This window comes from Pleurodeles waltl, chromosome 1_1 (genome assembly GCF_031143425.1).
Source record: "Pleurodeles waltl isolate 20211129_DDA chromosome 1_1, aPleWal1.hap1.20221129, whole genome shotgun sequence".
NCBI classification, from domain to species: Eukaryota; Metazoa; Chordata; class Amphibia; order Caudata; family Salamandridae; genus Pleurodeles; species Pleurodeles waltl.
Window position 1 is genome coordinate 787,239,911 of NC_090436.1, and position 12,120 is coordinate 787,252,030.

The 12,120-nt window shown below is 42.7% G+C and overlaps 1 protein-coding gene and 1 long non-coding RNA gene across 2 annotated transcripts in view; one reads left to right on the forward strand and one right to left on the reverse strand.

Moving 5' to 3' along the window:
• Positions 1-5,652, reverse strand: part of LOC138287497 (uncharacterized) — a 51,786-nt gene extending 46,134 nt beyond the window's left edge. The window contains exon 1 of the long non-coding RNA XR_011202225.1: positions 5,563-5,652. This is a non-coding gene — a long non-coding RNA (uncharacterized lncRNA). The remainder of the gene's footprint in view (positions 1-5,562) is intronic.
• Positions 5,653-5,787: 135 nt separating this feature from the next.
• Positions 5,788-12,120, forward strand: part of FANCC (FA complementation group C) — a 1,679,603-nt gene continuing 1,673,270 nt past the window's right edge. Inside the window, exon 1 of the mRNA XM_069227975.1 lies at positions 5,788-5,854. The gene's annotated coding sequence lies outside the window, so the exon portion shown is untranslated. The remainder of the gene's footprint in view (positions 5,855-12,120) is intronic.

Below are 12,120 nucleotides of genomic sequence, written 5' to 3' on the forward strand. Positions count from 1 at the left end.
TAAAATAAAAAAAACACACACACAATTACCACCAAATGAACAGGCATGGCATAACTGAAGAGATCTGTCAAACATTAGTGGACGATTCTGAGGGCTTTAATATATTCCACTCACTGTAGGTCCCAAACATCAATACAGTCTGGCTTCTTCACAAAGGCACTCTAATATGGGGTGATAATAAAAATGCCCATCCCAACAGATTTCTCCACTTCTCCCTCCAAACATACCAGCTCAGGTTCAGAAGTGTGCACGAAATCTCAGATTAAATAACCTGGTGTAGTAACTAGCTAAACAGACTATCACATGAAATATCATTAACATACCTGCAGAGCTTTTCAAAGCTACCAGCATAATGAAAACCATAAAACCGAGTGTCAGTCTCTCAAGCTTCATCAACCTATACGCTGCGTCCAATAACATGATAAATGAACCGCAGTGGTCACCACGTATGACATGGAAACACTTCCAAAATAGGTTAAAAACAAAATCCTACGTAGTGTGCTACTCATGTAGGCAAGTGCTTCAGCACCCCAGATAGGGGTAGTAAGCACTATATAAATGCTTAAAAACAATACAATCTTAAGGATGTGCAGTTAATTAGCTCCACTGCTACCTTTGTAATAGTTATAAAACACCTGGTCCTAACAATTTTCCAGCAGATTTTTTTTAACATGCCATCTGATCTATTGTCCCGCACCTAATACCAGTGCTTGTGAAAGCATTTAAAATGGCGGAGCTCACAGCAGACTTATGTACTACAGAAGTAGCAGTTTTAAATAAGGTAATTTGGCCATAAGAGATATGTTTCTTATTGCCCAATTTCCCTCATTAATACCAAAGCTAAAATTGTAGCCAAAGTACTGGCCACTTGACTGGTGGGTTTAACAGGTTCCTCAGTTCACCCAGATCAATGTAGGTTTATGCCTGCTAGATTCACAAGACATAACACTAGACTTCTGCATAACACTTTGGCACTGTTGGACTGGATAGAGAAATCAGTAATGTTTCTGATGGCTGATTCAGAGACCAGCGACTCCCATCTGCCCTTTTAAACAGGATAACTTCTGGACCCATATTCCTGGGATATATACAAACCTAACCTCCTAAGTATGTGTGAGCCTGGAGAGACTGGATAACTTCCCAATACAAACGAGGTACTATATAGGGCTTATCACTAACCGACCTGGTATTTGGCACTGCAACTGAGCCCTTGTTGGAAAGGATTATTAACAACAATGTTCTAAGGGGATTTGAACGGAAACCCAGAATAGGAAATTGGATATCGCTGCATGCAGGTTATAAACTCATGTACCTTCAACATTCAAAAGTCAGGACCCTGGGCTCTCTAGATGCTCAGAGTGTTTGGCGTATATGCAAGTTAAGTGTGAACCTACCCACATCACTACTGTAACCAATAAAGGTTAAGGAATCAGACTTACATTGGGCCTCTGAGCTGATTATAGCAACAGAAATATTTAGGTACCTAGGTGTACTTCTAGTCAAAAAAAAAATCCAAGGGAGCGTAATTTGGCATCCCAGATAAATGGGTTACATAACAACCTTGCCTATGGGAATCTTCTTCCCCCACCCCTGCTATTGTTGATGGGAAAAGCAGCCACAGTCAAAACTGTTTCATTACTAAGCTTCCTATATCACCCAAATAAAATAACTAAAGAGTAGTCCTCGTAACTTAATAATTCATAACTTTCTTTAGAATGGTTATATATGCCGCAAGAATTGCCAGGGCGGATTGCTACAAATTGCAATATGATGGAGGTATTGCAGTGCTGAATTTGCTGCATACTATTGAACATAACAACTGTTTGTGGTGAATAAGTGGCTCTATGATAGGTGCTCAAGTCTAGCTTATGCAACGACGAATTAGGTGAAGGGCAATGTTGACCAGATATGTCAGATTTATGGAGATGTCAGTCAGGACTTTCCACTGGCAGCTCAGAAAGTACCAAAATTATGGCAGGAGACACTGCTAAGTAATGAGTGGTCGAGAAGAACTACAAAAGAAACTCAACTTTGGAGTAGTAATATGCTGATGCTTGTCAACTAGTTGCAGGGTTTGAGAGTTGGACAATATTGGAATCTCAAAAATATGCAGCACAGTGAAAAGTACATTTGCGCTCCTTCAAAACCTCTAAGTTGGTAATGACCTGCAAAAAAAAAAAAAAAAAAAACTTTAGATATCTCCAGCTAAGGTATGTACTGCTCCCTTACATAAACAATTTGATTTAAAATTCTGATTTTACTCCCTTGGAAGCAAAATTGTTGATGTGGGAAACGGGCCCCAAAAATGGACCCCATTTGCACTACTTGTCAGTGATTCACAGGCCAGATTAAGTTGACAACATAAACTGACCATGGGAAAGACATGTGGATGAACTATCAGATGAAGAGTGGCAAGAAACAAAGGTGGCTCCAAAGGAAACCTGCCATTACCTTCCAATGCAGAATTATTCAATGTAAATATTTACAGAGTGCATATAACGAAACTAAAGCTATGGCTCTTTGGCAAAGCTAATTCCTCCAAGTGTTTGAGATGTGGAGAACACCAGCAGATTTTATTCATGCAACTTGGCGTTCTCCTAAGAATAATCCTTTTTAGAATGAAGTAGTTTATCGGGAGAAGTAATAGGAGAGCATCAAGGGTGACCATACTCCATGTACCGTCTGATCTAGATGCAAAGAGGTATAAACTAGTGCTACTGCAACTGGCCCTGGCGGTTGCAAAACACAAAATAATCAAAGCCTAGATGAAAGACTAACCAGCTGAGTTTGATGGGCACGCTAGGGCACTAGATCACTGTATACAGATAAGAGCTTCCCATACACAAACAAAAAAGCTATCTGGAGAAAAAAATAAAAAATACAAATGGGGAACTGTGTGAATTTTTGAGATTTTGAGAGATAACTCAATGAAGAAAAAAATAACCTCTTTGAATCAAATGTAAAGTGTAAGGTAATTTAGAGTTCCGGGCTGTACTACGTGTTTGTCAAATCAATGTCAAAATCATGAACATAATATGCCATTGAATATAATGTAATACAATTGCTGTGTCTGTTCGGATTTTAAAATTCTAATAAAAAGAGATTAAGAAAAAAAAAATCTCAAGAAACGCTCTGAGCTAATCGTACTGCTCCAAAAGCTGTAACAGGCACATCGCCTTTTGAATGTTTGAGGAAGGGTGCCAAGTTCAACATTTTCTCGTACATGTTTGAGAGGGAGGATAAGAGGCTGGCTCTTAAGAGAGGAGTTGAGTGATAAGATTGTGTGGTACTAGCAAAAATATCTGGATCATGTCGTGGAGATCGGGGGGTGGAGTGAGAGTGTGTGTGTACATCACAATTTGCTACAAAACTCAAAACCATGTTACATGTATTAAACATTTGATCATCCAAATCATTTTGCTACATTTTCCTCAAATGAGTAACGTTAGGTCAGGAAACAATGTTTTTTAAGCAGTTGTTCTAAGACTTTGTTTGGGATTCCCTTTTATTTCAACTATGCTCCCAGCAACTGTTGTTCACTTTCAGAAATCAAAGCGGGCTTTTCACACTAGAGTGTAGCTGTATGGTTACGGGGTTGTGTGATGGTTTCTTCAGCACTAAGAAGCTTTGGAGGCAATATGCTCTACAATTTAATAACAACATACATAGCACTAGGGTTAAACGGCACATTTGCTCCTACCTAAGAAAGTCAAGGTTGAAAGGCAAAAATCATATGAGATTGTCTGACAATTGGGAAAAGACAGTACAAAATAATGGAGTAGCATAGGTACATATACACAATGTGTGCTGTACTCTTGATAAGAGACTGCAACAAACTGCATTTAGATGTTTTACCTACTGACCATGACTGCAGTGGTTTGGGATACCTTACAGGTTTTCGCTTTGTGGGCAGAAGTAGCATGTACCTGGACAACTGGCATGCTGTCACGGCCCAAATGTAGAATCTCCTCAGTCTTTACAACTAGGTTACGGACTCTCTTTGAAGCAGGGACCTCCCCTAGCTTATTGATGGATTGCTCTTAAACTGCATTTGAAATGGTGTAAAAGGCAGAATCAAAAAAGAGAGAAACATTGGCAACATGCATTACAGAGTATTGAGAAAATTGAAAAACCTGAAGGAAAGGTATTTCAACTGAACTGACTGTGGTGTGACAGTAGGAAACTGCACTGGCAAAGTGTGCTCTAAAATTAAAGAGCTGTCAGATTCACATGACAGAAAGCACACTATTGGCTGGGTGAAAACAGTTTGTGATAGTCGAAGTTAAGCCACTGATCATCAACAGGTACGAAAATCCTGATAATGAAGGCAGTCACTGGAAAAGACAGTGCCTTCGGTAAAGTCAACAAAAAACAAAATATCTCGATAGCAGTGATGTCCACTAAAGAACAGAACACTAGTAATCTCACGAAGGAATTTCTCTAAATCACATTACTGAAAAGCCCAGTAATTAACTGGGAGACATCAACAATCGTTGTATTAAAACCCACTCTATGACCATAGTACCAGAAAAAAAAAACTTGTATATGCTATATTACCCGATACGCAATTATAGAGAAACGAACTGAAAGGTCTAGTCTACTTGGAAAGAGGGTTGGACAGCAATCCTCAAGGGTGTCGACGGCATGCAGAATGTGGCACCATACAGACTGACATGCATGATTGCCATGGGAAATTATCCTGTCTAGTCATCTCTACAGGGATGAAAAAACTAAATATGATAATTGTAAAACACTCACTTGGCTTGAAAGAATTTTAAATTTGAAACTAAAATGTTGGTATCCTTATTTTCATTTAGTGAGGGAAGCAGAACCCAGCAAACAGTATCTAGTAAGGACGGCTAGTGCCTTACGGTATTCACAGACAAAAAGATTGCATGCATGAAACTGCTTCGATCACAATTGAAGTCATTAGGGGAAGAGGAATAGTCTCCCGCGTATTTTTGTTATGTCTCCCACTTACTTCTTCTAAAATGCTGGCACGCATGGGAGACCAAAAAACACGCACCGATATGGTACATTCTACATAGCATCGCTTCCTCTCTTAGAAATAAGCTCACATTTTGAAAAGCTCCAAATTTCCATTAAAATTTATAGTTGTGCATTTATTTGGCATTATAAATACTTTATATGTATAATGTCCACTTGAGAGTTGTTTGAAAGTTCAAATCATAGAAACTGCTTAACCTGTGAAGCGTAATGAATTAATGGGGTGATTAGAAGATGCTAAAAGTTAAAGAACTACGCTTCGACATGTCACGCCTGTATGAAGCCCTAGAACAAAGGCCAAAAGGTAAGGCTCGGAAGTCAGTCGGATCCATGAAAGAAGCGTGACAGTCTCCAACTTTCGTTCACTTTCCTCCCACTGACCCTTCCTCGTCTCATTCTTCCTCTGCTGTCCAGAACAGGAGTCGGCAACACCCTAGCCTGACCTGCCCAAAACAAGCTGATGCTGTCGCCACTATATTTTCTCTTGAAAAAGCACCTCAGATAGAGCTCCAGCTGAGTGTAAACTCGTTCAACTCCAATCTGCACAGCACTCACCGAACGTAAGCGGGCGGATCGGACAGGAGCAAGTTCGGCCTTCACAGCCAATTACCTCTTCGGAATTATATGTAGTACACTATGATTGGCTGGAGTGTGGTTAATGCTCCAATCCGAGGACATTTTACACGTTATCAGTTCCGCTCACTCCCAGACGATCTCTACTGTAATATGTCCAGTATTTAGATTGGTTGTTTGGGTCCTGCAAGCGCTAAAATCATAGAACAAATGCAATACGTTGAAAAGTAAGCAACGGGCGCCGTACACAAAGCAGAGTTGGTGAACTGTCCGTGTAAGTAGCGGACAGGTGGTCTGCGAAGCTCAACCTTTGAAATTATAGGGAGGGTTACACGCTAATAATCTGTAGGTTAAGCTCTAGGTTTCAAGTGGACTGATATGGGATGTGAACGAAGGCAGGCTTACAATTTTTTTTAGAAATGGGTGATATTTCGCTTGAATTATATTTCAAACGTGTCATCTCTATTGGGAACTGTATTTATGTTTCACCAGAGGAGTATTCCAAGATGGCCTTCCAAATTAAGGATGGCTGCCTCCGGCGATTAAATTGGAAATGTACGGTGGTAATTTACGAATCCGCAGTGAGGGAGATGGGGGTATCGAAAGGTATGGAATTCTGAGAGGTGGCTGCATATAGGTTAATTTCATAATGTCGAGCATGTCACAAAGTAGGAACAGTCATTGGAAGTTCGTCTGTGGCCTGTCAGTGTACACTCATTATTTTTACAAACCTCCTGCCTCTAGGAAATTGACAACAGCTATAAAGTTGCCGTATCTATTATGGCATACTCAATTTGTTACAAACGATGTTTTAAGACCGTTTGAGGGCTTAAAATACCAGTTGTAGAAATGTATACGCTAGTATAATCCTTCCATGTTTGGGATCGATGTTTCGTTATTATAAGGTTAATAACAAGTGCTGTTGGGTAGTAATAAAACATTGTTAAATGACCAAACACAATTCAGTTAATAATGTTCGCTACATACATGGTTTACGATTAGCAGCACGATTATGCACTCGATTTAGGGTGACTAGATTTTTGAGAAGCAAAAACCAGGGACAGTTCATTGAGAAAACCAAAAGGCTGGCAACCAGTATTGGATCAGTTGGCTTTGCCAGTGCTTGTTTAGTCAAGTTTCCAACAATCTTGTTAAGAATGTTCACACTGATTTTACATTATGAATATCTATTTGGAAATAGTAGCATGCATCAATACACTTTACTTAATGATTCTTCAAAGAAATAGTCCCTAAAATTTCACAGTAATTTAACAAAACTTTTTTTTAGGGTGGAGCCTGTGTTGCAAGCACTTGCATATGCGTATCGCTTGCAAGGCGCTTTAGTAGTTAGAAAAGGGCTTGGAGCCCCATCCATGTCAAGTCAGTGTCTTTCATTGGTTTGTGGGCTTGCCTTTTAAAATCTGCTTGCTTTCATGGAAGGCATGCATACGTCATTTCCATTTAATGTGGCAAGAAAAATCCGGTTGGGAGTTTACAACCACTAATAGCTCAAACTCGGAGAAATGCGAGACCCGTTGCATTGCAAATGCTTGTTTGTATTTGCATTTTTTTCTAAACATTTTATTTTGAAAGCAAAGAATCGTCAATATTGCTTACACGCTTCTACAAACATTTGCATTTAATCGGAAAGCGTTCTGGGAGCATTATACATATCCTCACATTGTTAAACTTCTCAAATGTGTGTACACGTTTTTTTATTTTTTTTTATTAACTGGAACCACTGTCAGTAGTGTAGTGTGACCTTACAACGTTTGAGCGCCTGCTCTAATAATAAAGGCTTTGCATTAATGAACCATGAATAGAAGTTTGAAAAGCATTAACATATGGACACAAAATTACCTAGACTGCAGAAAGTTCCCTTACATGTAAACCTGCAGCCAAAGGGTTTGTGTAGGGAGTTGGGCCGACTTGTCCCAAGGACAAAATAGACATGAAAACATGTTGTCCTTGACACAAAACAATATGTTCTGGGCGTCAGGCTATAGGAATTCCACACACCTGATCTGATGATCCTTTACGCTGAAGCGTAACAGCAGGGTTTCTTTTCTCCAGAACTAGATGTAGCAATTATAGCAGTCCTTCCCAGGTTGGGGCAGCTCTCCAACACCTGTGGCTCCATTGACCTTGGCCCATCTTGCTAAAAAAATGCAAAAATGTAAGGTTTCGCCCAAATCCTGGCCAATAGGCTGCAGCGCATACTGTTACAAGTAAATGCGGGGGGGTTGTGTGCCCCCTGCATCCCTGGGGACCACCATCTCACAGGGAATATAATGTAATTCTATGCGATGGTCATATGCCCCCCCTCAGCCCCGGGGCACACCACCTCCCTGGGGCTTGCACAAAATTTGGCGCAGGAGGGCCACACGCCCCAGGGCCCACCACCTCCCCAGGGCAAAATGCTTTTTTCAAAGCGGGAGAGTCCCACAGCCCTGGGGACCACTACCTCCGTGTGGCATTGTTAAGACTTCATGTGTGTGTGGGGGTGGAGGGGGGGGCAGGCGGTACCCCCGCAGCCCCAAGGACCACCACCTCCACGGGGTATTCTACAAATCCCCTGCAGCCCCGAGGGACCACTACCTTCCCGAGACATTCCGTCAATTTGGTGCTGGGGCTGCATGGCCCCCCGGCAGCCCTGGGGACCACCACCTTCCCCCGGGGCAAACTGCAAAAAAATAGAAAGGTAGTCTGTTTTGGAGCCCCTGCAACCCCAGAGCCTACCACCTCCCTTGGGCTATTCTGTGTTGGAGGGGGCCTGCGCTGCTCCCCACGAGGAGCCTATGATGGCCCTGGAGACCACCACCCCCAGGGCCGCTTCCTGCTATGTCCCTAGGTGCCCACCCCTGGGACATAGCTGTTTGCTGAGACTTGGTGGCAGCTTTGACAGCTGTCGCCAAGTCACAGCAAACGCTCAGCTCCGATGAACGACGAGCTGTTTGACGGGTTTCCCTTCATTGGAGCAGAAGTTTCCTCTGTCTACCTGCCTGCGGGGATGCAGGCAGCCAGACAGAGGAAACTGCCCTCACAGAGAGGGAGCTGCTTTAGTAGCTCCCTCTCTGTGACGGCAATTCTGGCTCCCACAGGAGGTGGGAAGCCAGCTGGCACCATGGGGTCATTCAGGCTCCCCAACATTGTGACTGGGTGCCCTGGGGGGCACCCAGGTCACATGGCTGGACCCCGGGGGATGGGGTCCCCGGAGCTGAGTCAGCCCTGGGGTGGGGGGGACCACGCAGTCCCCTCCCCAAAATGAAAAAAGAAATAATTAGGCTGGGCCCGGTGGATGGGGAACTGTATTTTGAGACCCAGGTGTTCCATATGGACAGTTCATGCTCCCTGCAGATAACATCTTGTGCACAGCTTCAGCACCTATCAGCAACAGTTGAATATCCACAGTGAATATTTGACTCAGTGATGTACTAGTCATATATTAGCTTATAATTATACTCCCTGTGTGGGATAATTATTTTGTATTTTAGGTACATCCCTCCACAAAGTTTCCCATCTCCTTGGGTAGCTCCAAATACATGCCGGTTGTCAGCCTCCTGGTCCCCTTTTACAAATGTTTACATTGGGGATAGGTCCCTGGTTGCCCCCAGTTTGTTTTGAGGCGGTAATACCCAGTGGTGCAGCTGGAGATATTGCAGCCTATCCCTCTTCCCCACTCTAAATTCCCTCTCACATTCTTCAAATTATTCTAACCTCTTAAGTTGTTTGGAGGTTGTATTTGTTGCAGAATTATCAGAGTTGGACCTAGCTAGCTGTGGGTCCCAAGCTAAATTGTAAAACCCTCCAATAATGATGTAATTCGAAGTGTTATACAGGACTTTACTTAAAGTGTGGTTTCAGTAAATATTCAGTACCACATTAAGTGCATAAAGATCTGTAAGTGTTAATAATGACAACCATGTGTGAAAGATCTGAATTTTTTATATAGTGACTTTCTGGGTCTTTTGTGCTGGTGCGTTTCTCAGGGTCAAAGATTTGCTTACAGAGAATCGCTACCACTGCTGTTGTAGTCAGGGAAGAAGCCCAGAATTATGTTGGGTAAGAATTATTTTTCATATGAAAAAGATATGGGCAATGAGTTGTGTCTCAGTCAGGGTCACATCTCTGAATGTGATTCCAAAATGTTGTCATTTAATGGGGGAATTCATCCCTCTTATGTGAAGCGATATGAACTTGAATTGCATAGTATAATTTGTAGGCTTCTAAAATTGTGTGCGAAACACACCTAGATGCCCCAAAAAGCAACAGTCTCTCTGACCATAACAAGAACTTGAATCCTCACAAACAGAACAATGAAAATTGTGGCAATGGTCTTGTATAAAAAGAAGGAAAAGGAAAAATGTGTTAGCTTACAAATTGAGTATGTGTGCGGTTGTATCTTTGAGATCATGGCTCTAGCCCCAGTCTTCCCTCTTGAGGTTCCGTATTTGGTATACCCCCCTTACATTGTGAGCATGCAGTCCTCTTCCCCATTGTCTTATAGAAGATTAGACTGTGTACACTTGCTGGAACTTAGCTGTTTGTATTGATATGCTGTTGATGGGCCAAGGTTATTTCTGTTTACACCCTCATGCTCTTTTACTCCTAAAGAATCTGTCTCACTAAGGCTTGGGAGAACATGGATGCTCCCTGTCTTGGACGTCTGCTTGTTTGTCTGGACCTGTTGCCACTCAATCATTCTGTTTCAGTGTTGAGTTAGTGGAGGTCCAAAAGACACAACCCCATCTCCAAATTGTCTGTCACTTAGTTGGAGCCATTCCTTGTAAGTTGTCAAGCTATAGGAAACGTCCAACAGTATTTACTTGGTTTTTCATTCAGTATCTGTATCCGCGTATTGCGATCTTTTCTGCAGGGAACTCGCTACTAGATCTTGGTGGAAAGATATTGAAGACCCCATGTAATAGAGCCATAGACCCATCGATCTGTCTCTCCCTATGATGTCCTTCCCGATGATGGAATCAGCAAGTTTTACCACAATGTCCATGGGTCTGTTATAAGTGTCCCTGAAGTTTTAGGCCCCTCTGTGCTCTGACTATGAACTGTGGTCATCCGGCGATCTTGAGAATGGATGCAAAAATGTGTTTCAGACAGCCACAGATAGCTTCTCCCTCCATAAAATCTTTCAAATTTTAGATGTGGATGTTCTCCCTTCTTGACCTATTCTCAAGGGGCCATATGTACCAACGCATTTCCCCATAGACACAGAATGGGAAAAACCCTTTGATACATCTGGCCCAAGATCCTCCCATTTGTCCTGTAGCAGATTAGCTAGAGTTTACAAATGGGCACTAGAAATGTGAAGTAGTTCGTTTTTATTTAGATGGTGTCTATTTGCTTTTTACTTGCATCCACTTGGCCAGTTATGGCCTGAATGTTGGATTTTCCCAGATCAGTTTTTAATGCTTTAAGTCCTTCTGTTATAGTCTTTTCCAGATCCAGTTTCAGTTCAGTGAAGCAGGACTGAAGGACTATGATAGGGAATTTGAAGGCTGCACATCCATTGTCTTAATTTTGTGCGGAGGCACCACTCATGTCAATAATTTAATAGTGCCCACAGAGTGTGTTGGCTTGTTTCATTTGGGTATGATTGTTGTGGCGCAAACACCAAGATGAGTGTCCAGTTAGTGCCCGCAACCCTTTCTGAAGTCAGTACCTTGGTGATTATCATTCCTGCTCCTCTCAAAGCTGCTTCAGTATTGTCAGGGGTTTAGGAGGCTGGGGTCTGGGTGCTTGTCTATCTCAGGATTCCGTGAGCCGCACCCCTGTCCCATACACAGCCCTTCTCTTGTTAGAGCTAATCACTGAAGCTATGGTGTAGCTGCACATGGTCCAATGCAAAGGGCTTGCCCTCAAAGGGAGCCTGGAGCGGTCTGCGTGCCAAAGCTTCTTTGTGCTGCAGCGGTACCTGCTCCAGCACATTAGAGTCCTCTTCCCTGCATCTGGCCCTGCCACCACCAACCCCACTCACCCTCTCAAAGATGGGTGTTTGGAACAGGAGAACCCCATTTGCCTCAACCTGAGAGCTTGGGCGCAACTTCTCTTCAGCTTTGCGACTACTCAGGTGCCCAAGGCCTATTTAGCACTGGTCAGCTTCAGTAGCCTCTGTATATATCACCTGGCTGGGGGCTTATAAGGGGACTACCCTGCACGCCTCTGCATGATTTGCTTGTCAGGTTTGGGAGGAATGGGGGAGGTGCTGCAGTCGGTGCACGAGCAAGTGCCCAGAATACTGCAGAGAGGCGGCTACCCCTGATAGTTGGCTTGGTGTGAAGATGCTCTCCTTTGTGGTAGAGCCTTGATCATGGATCTTTCACATCAGCTCTGCTGTTGGTTTGTGTATTTATTCATTTTCAACTAATGAGAGTTCATTTTTATCTTTTCACGTTTAATCTTCATAGAATGGTTTCAGGCTTTGGTTTCAGGCTTGCCTACAAACCTTAATCAGTACCCAGGAATCATGCTTTCCTCGCATTAAGACTGTAAACTTTGAGAGTAATGTGGGCGCTAAGCCTCTGT